The following is a 13335-nucleotide window of genomic DNA, read 5'->3' as shown; positions in this document are numbered from 1 at the left end:
TGGCAACGTGCCAACAAATAAATGTGCTAATTGCGGTAAGAATTGTTACGAAAGACGACCCCTCTTCGAATGTATCAAGTGCGTAAAGGCCTACAACCAATTTGTGCAAATGATTACTAAAAAGGGAGAAGAAAACACCTACAGGCAAATCGTCGGCCTGTCCGTAAACTCAGCCACCCTAAGAATAGATTATGGAGTGGCGGAAATAAGGATTGATCCCAACGATCCGGAAGTTTTAGAAGAGAGATTGACAAACAAAATAATAAAAAAGAAATGGATCTTCTCAATCCTCGTTTCACCACTATGCATTCAGATACTTTATTTGTCAGAAATCATATATATATATATATATATATATATATATATATATATGTAGCCATAAAAATGTAATATACACATATACATCCACATATACTGAAATTGTAATCATTTCAGACTATCATAACACCTTTAATCCTAGTAATCTTCCTATGCGAAACCACTGCTTTAATTGGATTTGATTGCGGAGGACAACACCTCAATGTCACAGCCGTCTCTCTCCTCGATGTTGGAGAATGCGATTTAAATATACGAAAGCCAAACACTACCAACATTCATATCCAGCTGTTGCAATTATCGGACTACAGCCACACAGAAGTCATACAGTGCAAGATTGAGATATCAAGAAACATCTATCATTGCGGGATGCATTCACATATTTCCGTCGTACATAATGGACGAGCTGATTATGTACATGAGACTGGATATACTCAATGTCTAAGAATGTTTCAAGACGGAACCATCTCTTTTGGAGACAACATCCTCGTCACTGACATAAAGGCGAATCAGACGACCTATCGAAGCATCACTCTTGTAGGCCGTATACAAGTCGATGGATACTGCAAAGGAGCACAATACAATGATCCATACGGAACATGGGACGACGTAGTCGTCCAAGCAGCTATAAAAATATCATTAAGATCTTCTTATGTTCCCATACAGTTAAACACCGGGAAGATCAAATTAAAATCTGATACGGTATGTGATCTCATTGACAGCTTTTGTCTAGACGCTGACGATGGACATACTTATTGGAAACCGATACCCACTACTACTTGCAACTTCCAACAATACGATGTTCTTTATGAAGGACCTGCAAATAAAATTTCCGAAGACCACTCTGATGTCAACGCTCCAGTTATCTACAGCCTGGTAACTCAAGAAATCACCTTCGCTCTGATGAAAACTACAGAAGTGCCTCTATGCGGATATACTCTCTTACGCACCGAGCATCCGAAATTATTTATCCTGAAAGCAAAACCAGGAAATACCTTCGCTAATCGAGGAATCATCCCAGTCAACAATCTTGACATTTTTACATACATGAACTTCAAATTCGTGTATATTGAAAAACATGTCAAACAACAAATGACTTCTCTTTACAATAACGTCATCTTACAAAAATGTGAATTGGAAAGAGAAGTGATTACCAATGCCTTGTCTTTCGCTACACTGCAACCAGATGAATTTGCCTATCGACTAATGAAAGGACCAGGATATATGGCTGTTACTACAGGAGAAGCTGTGCAAATAGTCAAATGTATCCCTGTTGAAGTAATGGTAAGAAAAACGGAAGAATGTTATGCTGAACTTCCTGTCACGGTGCGCAATCATTCTCTCTTTCTTACACCTAAGTCAAGAATCATCACCAAAATTGGTAATGAAAGAGAATGCAGTATAGAACTCCCTACCCTGTATAGAATCGAAGATACATGGGTTCAACTCACTCCTAGTATTCAAGTTAGACAGCTACCGCCTCAACAGCTAAAACCTATGGCTGCTCTAACCTGGAGATACCTCACTCCAGGATCCTTACCAGCGGAATCTACTCCGAAACGGACATAGAAAAGCTAAGAAATCATATTATGTTCCCAGCCGAAAAGCCAGCTTTACTCAATGCCGTTGCTAGAGGACTAATTGGCCATTTCATGAACACTGAAGGAATCTCGGTATATAACTTGCTGGATGAAAACTCTCTAAATAAAATTGTCGAGAGCACAGCCTCACGGATCTGGAAAGGATTCATAAACTTTGGGTCAGCCATAGCAGGACTCGTCGGAATCTTCATGATCATTCGCCTAGTCAAGCTGGTTATCGACACGGTCATCCATGGATACGCTCTCCATACTGTATATGGTTGTAGCCTGCATTTAATCGGAGCCCTGTGGAGCTCCCTCGCAAACCTGCTACTTCATTTGGCACGAGAACCTTCTAAGAAATCCGGAGACGATAACCGAGACAATCAATCACCTGGCAGAGGAACGAATCTTCAAACCTCCATCGATCCCACTGCGCCTCCGGAAGTAGTCGTTCAACAACCTCCTCCAATCAAACCTCCAAGGACGATGAGACCTTGCCACGAGGAAATCGCCAAAAACGTAAATATGCCTACATCATATACAAATTTAAGAGATCGCTTAAACACTCTAAACGAAGATATCTAATCTCCCTAGACCAAAATCCTCCGAAAACAGTCGGATTTTGTTCTTATTAGGGGGGAGGTGTTATGTCCCGCAACAAAAATTTTAAATATTGCTTATAGAATAGTATAAAGAATTTTTCATCTTATATAATCTTTATGTGTAATTATATATAATCACTATATATATTCATATCGTTATACAGGGTGACCCATTTTAACTTAGGCAGCCAAATAACTCGAAAAATAAGCACACTACGAAAAAATGTTTAGAATCAAAATTTTGTCATTTCGAGGGGGACGTACAATGACGTTAAAATGAGCCCCCCCACCCCTCCCCCTGGGCGGTGCGGGGGGCAAGTTTGAAATCTTAAATGGGAACCCCTATTTTTTATTGCATATTCAGAATCTTTGGCTAAAAACACATACAATTTGTCTGAAACATTTTTCTCGATTCATGATAGATGGCGCTGTAATCGACGAAATTCAATTTCTTCGATTTCTCTTACTGAGAACCCATGCTTACGATTCTGCAATAAATTAACAATAAAAATACCACGTTTTCATTGTTAATACTCGAAATTAGTCTTAAAACAAACTTCTCATTATTTTTTATTACTCATTAATTACTTCTCAAGAAACTGCTTTTAGCGTAACCTGCCCTTTAGGCAACTTGAATGGTCCAAAGTACCGAGACATTTTGGACTTTCCATCTGATGGAGTTCCTCTAAGTATCCCTCCAAAATTTTGTCCATTTAGTGCCAAAGTCACAAGTGTTTATGTATTTTTTTAACATTTGTACTCTGATAAAATTCTGGTAAAATGGCAAATTATACGCCTACAGAAGTAGTCGATATTCTTATAACCTTTGGCGAATGTGATAGAAATTACAGACTTACTGCCCGTACTTATGCGGAGCGATTCCCAAATCGCCGCCATCCTACTGATCAACAAATTATAAACATTGAAAGGAGATCTCGTAATAATCCACTTCATCGCGAAAGGCGAAGGAATAGACTTCATAATAATAATGACCCTAGATTGCTCGCAGTTTTGGCTATGGTTCATCAAAATCCCCATATTAGTACCCGTCAAATAGAACGAGAACTGGGAATCCCTCAAACTACGGCACATAGATTGTTACGATCAGTCAATTACCATCCGTATCATATTACTCTGGTACAGGAATTAAGTGAGGCCGACTACGTACTCAGAGTACAATTTTGTAGATGGGCTCTTGAGATGTTAGATCAGAATCCAGATTTTTTTAGTAATGTTTGTTTCAGTGATGAAGCAACATTCATCAGCAATGGTAGTCTCAATAGGCATAATTGCCACTATTGGTCACCAGAAAATCCACATTGGTATCGTGAGGTGCTTAATCAACATCGTTGGAGTTTATATGTATGGGTAGGCATTTGCAATGGCCAAGTCATTGGACCTCATTTTTTTGAACGTCCAATTAATAGTCCAATGTATTTAGAATTCCTCGAAAATGATTTGCCAGCATACCTAGAGAATGTTCCCCTTGCAGTTAGACTAAATTTATGGTACAACAAGATGGTGCTCCTGCTCATTATGCTCGTATTGTACGGATGTTTTTGAATCAAAGGTTCCCAAATCGGTGGATAGGGCGGGGTGGACCAGTTCTGTGGCCTCCGAGATCACCGGATTTGAACCCCCTTGATTTCTTTTTATGGGGATACGTTAAAGATGCAGTGTATAGTAAAGCTCCAACGACAAGATTGAATATGATGGAAAGAATAAGAAGAGCTTGTGAAGCTATAACTCCTTTAATGCTAGAAAATGTACAACGTAACTTTCGCTGTCGATTACTGTTATCCTTAGAAAATAATGGTGCACACTTTGAGCATCTCCTCCATGCGGAGAGAGCTGATAACAATGCAATCTTGCCTTAACTGGTTGGGTCACCACACGACCTTGCCTTCACTGGCTGGGTCACTACTTGACCTTGCCTTAACTGGTTGTGTCACCACACGACCTTGCCTTCACTGGCTGGGTCACTACTTGACCTTGCCTTAACTGGTTGGGTCACCACACGACCTTGCCTTCACTGGCTGGGTTACCACATGTTCAAGCACCCCGAATTGTGAGAGGCGAGGGGACTCACGTTAATCAAGCACCCCGAAGGGAACAGAAAACTGCTACGTCCACGACGTTGTTCCTGGGTTACGCTAAAAGCAGTTTCTTGAGAAGTAATTAATGAGTAATAAAAAATAATGAGAAGTTTGTTTTAAGACTAATTTCGAGTATTAACAATGAAAACGTGGTATTTTTATTGTTAATTTATTGCAGAATCGTAAGCATGGGTTCTCAGTAAGAGAAATCGAAGAAATTGAATTTCGTCGATTACAGCGCCATCTATCACGAATCGAGAAAAATGTTTCAGACAAATTGTATGTGTTTTTAGCCAAAGATTCCGAATATGCAATAAAAAATAGGGGTTCCCATTTAAGATTTCAAACTTGCCCCCCCTCACCGCCCAGGGGGAGGGGTGGGGGGGCTCATTTTAACGTCATTGTACGTCCCCCTCGAAATGACAAAATTTTGATTCTAAACATTTTTTCGTAGTGTGCTTATTTTTCGAGTTATTTGGCTGCCTAAGTTAAAATGGGTCACCCTGTATATTATATGTAATCAATCAATATTCATATTATTTAGTTACCTTATATAACCAAAATAGTAGCAAACCACCAGTGTTAACCGAATAACTGGTTCTATATACATATATTAATCGAGTAAAATTATTAAGTTCCTCAAATTAGTTATTTAGAACTATTGTAATATGCAATTTTAACAAGATATTATAATATTCAGACCATGGTTACTTTAAAAATCATTCATAAAACTTTATAAACCAATAAACAAAAAATACCGAATTGTCACACATATATATGTCACAAATTTTAATCATCAAGAATAAATTGATTAATATAGTATATAGCCAGAAGTATATTATGATATATTGGCAGAGAGAGAGAGAGAGTACTAACGATATACAAAGATATTTATATAAAGTATTATTATTAATCAACTTTATCCAAGAGAGAAATATATTCGGAATCTTATTACCAAAAGAAATTTTCAACAAATCATTCTGAATAATGTAACTACGTCAAAAGCATTCGCAACAAGTCTCAGTACGAATTATTATACGAACAATAAATAAATGTATTGAATCAATTAAAATTAATATCCACGAATGATAATTATTACTAAAATAATACGTTAATTTCGCTTTAAAAATCAGCAATAATAATCAACAATTAATTAACGATATATATATATTCGAGAGAAATAAAATTAATAAATTTTCCTTGACCAATTGCACAGCCCCACAAAAAGAATTTTATTTTCTGATCTGGGGGTCAGACCATATTTGCTGTGTGTTTTTGGGGTCGCTGAGGCCGAATCCGCGGTCCGTTTAGCCCCATCACCTCCAAGGCCGACACCCCAATCATTTATAATCTTGTGACACAGGAAATCACTTTCGCCCTCATGAAGACCAAGGAAATACCCCTATGTGGTTATACTCTCCTGTGCGCGGAACATCCAAAATTATTCATCCTTGAAGCTAAACCTGGCAATACATTCGCTAGTTGAAAAATTATTCCTGTCAATAACCTCGACATTTTTACATACATGAATTCTAAATTCGTATATATTGAAAAACATGTCAAGCAGCAAATGACGTCTCTTTATAATAACGTCATCCTACAAAAATGTGAACTCGAAAGACAGGTAATCACTAATGCCTTGTCCTTCGCCACTCTGCAACCAGACGAATTCGCCTATCGACTAATGAAAGGACCAGGAGATATGGCCGTTACGACAGGAGAAGCTGTGCAAATAATCAAATGTATCCCTGTCGAAGTGATGGTAAGGAAAACAGAAGAATGTTATACTGAACTTCCCATTTCTGTACGCAATCATTCTTTCTTTCTTACACCTAAGTCAAGAATCATCACCAAAATCGGCAACGAACGAGAATGCAGTTTAGAACTTCCTACCTTGTATCGAATCGAAGATACATGGGTGCAACTCACACCTAATATCCAAGTTAGACAGCTACTACCACAACAGCTAAAACCCATGGCCGCTTTAACCTGGAGATACCTATATAGGTGGTAATATACTCATGATAGCCAACGTATCATGAGTATATTACCACCCTCTTTAACAAAATAAGGGATTTACAAACTCAGGCTAAACAAAACCTTACACAAGCCAAAGAAAGAAGCAAAAGGTACTATGACCGTAATTTAAATCCGCAACAGTTTGAAAAAGGAATGTATGTATTCTTATTAAAGGAACCCTGAAAAGGAAAACTCGCTGACCAATACACCGGTCCCCACGAAGTAATCGAATTTCTACCGGATGGGGAAGGTGAAAGATAGGATAGAGTTATTGGAGAGGGGCTGGGAAATAAGGAGGAATTGGGGGGTGGGGGTGGATGAGGACTTAACGATGGAAGAAAGAAGAGTGAGATGGAAATTGGTGGAAAAGGCCAAGACGGAGAGGGCGAAGAGGAAGGTAGTGGTGACGACAAACAGGAGGATATGGATAGATGGAAAGGCATAGGGATGGGATTCGAATAGTACATGTAAACAAGATTAAACTATCTCACTACCAGCCAGGATGAATTAGTAATCTAAATCCTCTGTTACAGATGCTCTGGTATAGAAGGCCAATTCAACCAAGACCAGATACAATTGCCTTAAACCGAGTACGAGAATCTTTCCTGTTCGCTCATTGCGTACACGTAACAGGATCCATCTGCCTCACAGACGAGACTAATTTATGTAAGGTATGTTACTCTTGATTCCGCACAAACATAATTCGTCAAGAATATCGGTCGATGCAAAGACATTTCTTTGTAAATAGCCATATTGTTCGAGAAGATTACTGTTCATCGTGCAGTACGACGGTCATCAAGACCAAGTCACTCGACGAATGTATCTCTTGTACATTAACTGCGTGTGAATTCTTAGATCTCCTTTATAGTACATCGACTCCTGTCGACAACTACGACTATCCTCTAGTTTTAAACGTATACGATAGGACCCCCAGAAGACACAACCAATACAATCAAAAATCTTCTTTTAAAAATTAGTTTAAACTTATAATTTTGTTTCTTTTTCCTTCTCCTTGCTTTGATTTATTATTTTTAAATCATACATTATGGCTCGAAGACCTGAGCAACAGGAGCAGCAAGTAGGAGCAGAGCCAGGCCCACCTGTTCGTTTTAATCCACTAGACTTAGGAGTTTTGAATAACCGAACATTTTTATCTCACTATATAGCTGAGAGCCCTTTAACAGCAACTATAAGATTCCCTTCTATTAATATATGGCCCATTGTAGACCCATGGAATCATCTTCTCCTTCTATCAATTGCTTCAGTATATGCAGAGGCTAGGTATCATTACGGTGGTATTGCTAATCCTGCTTTGAAAAGAGCAATAGTAGCTGGAGAAACTTTATCCCCAAAACTTTCACAAGTGAAAATTAGCCCATCTGCTGAAGCTCGAACTAGCATAGTCTCTTGGATGAAACTAGGGTTGACAGAAGATATTTTTAGTGTACTCGGAGATTATACTAACGAGCTTTATCAGATGTTTAAGGAACATCGTGAGATAATTGCACACTTTGATATTCCAAACCTGCCATCTATCTACCTCTGGACTGCTGCACAAATAAATGCCATGACGCCACAAAGTGCTGTATTCATTATGTTTTTCTATGCATCTAACTTAAGAATAAGTTTAAGACATCTAGCTATAGAAAACATTACTCTGGCTTATTGCTCTCTTGCTAAGCGTGGCCAAGTTACTGATGAATTCTGCACCAAAATTCGAAATTCTGTAAGAGATGAACTTGGTATAACTGTTAATCTCAATTAACCTGCTATCAACGCACTGTACAAGTCTTATACGATGGGAGTTAATGAAACCAATGCTGAAAATGTATTCACAGATCTTGATGCATTCCAGATGATAATTCCAGATGTTGCCTTGCGTCTTAAGTTAACCTTACAACAAGCTGCTGGATCAGGGATGACATTATATGTCATTATTGGGCGAGCTATTAGAATGTATTATGATTTTCCTTGGGGTCGCGTAAACACATTAACAAGTGGAGAATTAGTTAATTGGGAAGCAGCACGCACATTAGTAAGAGATAATCTATATTATGGATTTCGTCGCGATATGGGTGCTGCTCGATCAACCTTATATAAATCTATAGGATATGTCGCAAGAGAGCTATTAGTTAGAATTAATGGCGAACGTACTCTATTACGATATGCTGGTCTTGGTGGCAATATTAAGAATAAAAATGCACTAGATAGGCTCATAAGAAACTATGTAGAGTTATACACTGCCGCTGAAGGAGATGAGACCGAACAAGAGAGACAAATAATGCCAGCTCGTGAACAATTGGCATTAAATTCTCTATTCGCTTAAAGTATTACAATAACGTTTAAATCACTATTTGAATATTTTAAAGTTAAATGTTAATTAATAAGTTCAATACCAATCATGTTACTTTTCTTATTGAAATATTATAAAAACCCTATTTACTTATATAGTGGAGAAAACTATAAATATAAAATGAAGATTCAACCAAAAAAATATATTAAATATCGTACCGTAGGGCATGCCTTTCACTGGCACGGCATGTTGTATGGAAATTAAAAGGTATCGTTACGACCCCTTAAATATCTTTCTCTGTGAGCTCTGCTATCTCTATGTACTACCTGTAAGACTGCAGCTACCTCTGCTATCTTTTCATTTCATCTCTTTGGGACCACGCCACATCGATCTCTATTGCGCCCACTGTTTCCAAACGCTTGTTATACAGAGACCCCTAGATCAGTGACTTATCTGTACTTGTAATATTCTCGAAATTCTGTCCATACCCTATGTACTTTCTCAAAATAATGCTTCATAATGTCTCAACCTTCTCTCAACGCCGTATGCATTAAACTGCATGGGTACCTTAACCTGAACAACCATAGTCATTACTGTTGCGCTTGTTACTGCATGCTACACACCCCCTGTAACCAACGATTCTTTTATCCAGTGGATAAAAGAATCGTTGGTTACAGGGGGTGTGTAGCATGCAGTAACAAGCGCAACATATCATCTCTATCGCCCCACTCCCATATCATCTCTATCGTCCCACATCCTTATAGGACCATCTGTTCATATTGCCAACGCCCCATAACAATAATAAGACCTTTAGCCAGTTGCTCTATCTGCACTAGGAATATTGCTCAGATATTCCGAGACACTAACCCTTCCAACCTTTCGATTAGAGAGAAGGGCCCTTCAACCTCCAATCCTTAAAGGAAAATATGCTGCCTGACGCATACCCAGATACCCTATATCAAGTTGTACACGAAGAATTTAACGGGTATTACTCTACAAGGCAAAGCCTTTATTATTGTTCTTCATGGAGGGTACAAGCAGACCATGCGTTATTCTATGTGAATTATCACAGTATATCAGAAAACTTTTCCAATATTAGCCAATCCAAATGTTGCGTATGTGTCTCTTATAACCCCCATAACTGGTTGTAGACGGTGTTTCCTACATTACCTAGAGGGAGGGCGAGAAAGAGAGCTAGCAAGAGAATCTCAATTAAGTAGATCACCATGAATGACGCGAGCAACTCTTCTTGTAATCATCCCATCCATGAACTTTTGTCCCACCTCCCAAACCTTCACAGGGCAGAATGTAGAAAGGTAATTTTCTATAAAAGATACACCGGAAAGACCCGCATTCCTACCCGTATGTGTTGCGCATGCTATAGGCTCCGTCCCAAAATACATTCAATGTGGAACTATCGACTACAAAGCACCTGGCTCTGTGTCTATGCTTGTAGCTAACGACATCGAAACACTGCGTTGCGCGGATCTCCCAGCACTAGATCATGGGATTGATGGGGAACTTGACTACAATTCCGCTGCATTACGAGGAAAACTTACCAACTATTGGTCCTCGGAAGCAATTTCTGTTAAGTTAAGGGGGGAAATACATTTACAACTATCAAAAAATGCATTTTTTTTTGCATAATATGTTGGCTTAGCATTTCAAGAATGTAATCCCAAAATTTTAAATCGAAATTCGAAATAGTTTGGAAGTTACAGCTGTTGAACGGGACGCGCCTCTTGAGGCCTAGCAGCGCGCCGTAGATATACGGACGCGCTCGGCGCAGAGCTCCCTTTCTTTTATTATCTCCGCCAATTAGCAACACTCGTACGCTATCGGGCTCGTGTGCTATCGCATCCCGTCCGGAATGTTCAATTGTTTATGTTTAGCAAGAGAGCGTTGGAACTCGTTTTACATTCAAGCGTCGTCAGTTTCGCTCCAAAATTCAGTCTGTTCAGACGTATTTTTTGAGAATTTTGCCAGATATTTTTGAGTAAATTAAAATGTCGTATCCGAAAGGTAATAAGGAAACATCGGATCGCCCATCAAAGAGACGCAAAAGAATATTTTTCGGTAACCAGTTTACTAAAAAAAGTGATAAAAGTGAAGAGGGAAGTTCAAGCGCGAGTGCTAAAAAAATTTTAACCGCCGATGCCACCGATATTCCGTGGACCCTTTTGCACGGTTATCGGCTAATTGAATTTTACACAGTTTTTGCAGCTTTGACAGAGATAGTTATTTGTCGCAAGTGCAAACAAACTATAAAATTTGAAGAAGCTGCAAATCGAGGACTCGGTTTCAAACTAGTTTTGTTATGCCGCTGTGGACGAAGAGACATAAATTCAGGCCTTTTAATTAATACTGGATATGAAGTGAATCGCCGAATTGTTTTCGTTATGCGTCTTTTAGGCATCGGCAGAGAAGGAATTAATTTATTTTGTAATTTAATGGATATCTGCAGCGGTATAAGCGAGAGCACGTACAACAATATCATCGTGCATATTCATTCGATTGCAGAATCCGTCTTCGAACGCCTAAGCAAGAAAGCTGTGGAAGAAGAAAAAAAAAGGAATGAACAACATGAGCGGCTCATTTTGAATTTAAAAGTGTCCGGTGATGGCTCTTGGAAGAGACGTGGCTTCAAATCATTATATGGAGTAACTACGCTTTTAGGCTACTATACCGGTAAAGTTATTGATTTAATAGTTAAAAGCAGTTACTGTCATGCATGTACACTTTGGAAAAATAAGAAAGACAATCCAGATTATGAAGAATGGTATGCAGAACATGAGGAGGAATGCACGAAAAATCATGAGGGCTCTGCAAGCAAGATGGAAGTCGATGCAATCAAAGAAATATTTTTAAGATCGGAGGAGAAATTCGGCGTAAAGTACGGAAATTATATCGGAGATGGAGACTCCAAAACGTATAAGGCTATATTAGATATAAATCCATATGGCGACGAATTGACCGTTATCAAAAGTGAGTGTGTCGGACACGTCGAGAAGAGAATGGGCACTCGACTTCGAAACGTAAAAAAAACGCAGAAGCTAGGTGGTAAAGGTAAATTGACTGACGCTTTGATAAAGAAGCTCACTACCTATTATGGCTTAGCCATTCGAAGAAATTCAGATAGTGTAGATAATATGAAAAGAGAAATAATGGCTACGTTTTACCACCTATGCTCAACAAATGAAAAACCGCAACACGACTACTGCCCGCCAGGCGAAGACAGCTGGTGTAAGTGGCAAAAAGGGAAAGCAATAGGAGCCATATGGATTTATATGAGCATCCTCCTCCACTTGATAAAAAAGTTCAAGAATTTTTATTGCCAATCTATAAAGATTTATCAAAAGAAGATTTGTTAGTCAGATGTTTAGGTGGCCACACGCAAAATGCTAATGAAAGTTTCAACGCAACAATCTGGCGCTTGGCCCCTAAACATCTCCATTCCGGACTGAAAATAGTTGAAATCGCTGCCTTTATAGCTGCTGGTATTTTCAACGAAGGCTATACAGCAATTTTGCAGATGATGGCGGAGCTGCAGGTGACGATAGGCAGCCACAGCAAGAGATACGCCGAGGAAGTCGACGACCGCCGGCTGCGTCGTCAGGAACGACGCAGCTCTTTGTCAACAAAGGAAGCTCGAAAAGCTAAGGAGCAACTCATTGAAGAAAATCAGTTTTACGAAGAAGCAGAAGGAATGTTATATGGCCCTGGAATTGCTGATTAGCCGGTGAGTTGGAAAAATCATGTAGTTTTTTCGAGTCAAAACTTTAAACACGTTTTTCTCGAAACGTGATTTTTCAAACTGGCGTGACGTGTAGCTCAAAAACTATTTAACCAATCATTCTGAAATTTTTACCATATCTTTATAATACTATTACCTTATCGATGAACCTAAATGTTTTTAAAAAGAATAAAAAAAAATAGTTTTTTATTGCAAAAAGACAAAAAAAAGCCTAAAAAATGAATTTTTATTTCAAACGCATATAAATATTGCAATTTTCAATTTTTTTAATCATATTTAGGTTCATCGACAAACTATGGGTATAAATAATAAGTTTCTTTTTGTTTTTTGTTTCAGAAGTTTACAACAGGCGGTATGCGTCACGCCGTTTTTCTCCTCCGGCGCAGACCTATGGTATTCACACTCCAGCCAAGCCGCCATTTTTAAAAATAATATAATAAAAAAATTCATGTTTGTTCTTTTATATATGTCTAAATAAATCCCAAAGTTTCAAAAATGTACCCCTTTTTTTCTATCCAAAAAAATTCACGAAAATCATGTAAATTTCTAGCTTCTAAATGTATTTCCCCCCTTAAGTAAATGATAGGAGGAGTCTGTTCCGAGGAAACAGAGAGTGAGAAGCGTTAGGACGTAACAATAAACAAAATTTTGGTGGCAGCGGTGGGATATGCCA

General features: G+C 38.6%; 1 protein-coding gene and 1 pseudogene across 5 annotated transcripts in view; one reads left to right on the top strand and one right to left on the bottom strand.

Annotated features, from left to right (window-relative positions):
• Positions 1-13335, bottom strand: part of LOC145974507 (uncharacterized) — a 70417-nt gene that overhangs the window by 17355 nt on the left and 39727 nt on the right. The gene's annotated exons all lie outside the window — the stretch shown is intronic.
• LOC145974060 (uncharacterized) lies at positions 10706-13151 on the top strand (annotated as a pseudogene). Its single transcript, XR_014439618.1, has 2 exons — positions 10706-12647; positions 12999-13151. The product of XR_014439618.1 is annotated as an uncharacterized LOC145974060 (transcript).

The sequence above is a fragment of the Camponotus vicinus genome, unplaced genomic scaffold (assembly GCF_025532165.1).
Source record: "Camponotus vicinus isolate PSW18456_S1 unplaced genomic scaffold, iyCamVici1.0 SCAF_7, whole genome shotgun sequence".
In the NCBI taxonomy this organism is placed as follows: domain Eukaryota; kingdom Metazoa; phylum Arthropoda; class Insecta; order Hymenoptera; family Formicidae; genus Camponotus; species Camponotus vicinus.
The sequence above is the reverse complement of the archived record's forward strand: the minus strand, read 5'-3'. Positions and strand labels throughout refer to the sequence as shown.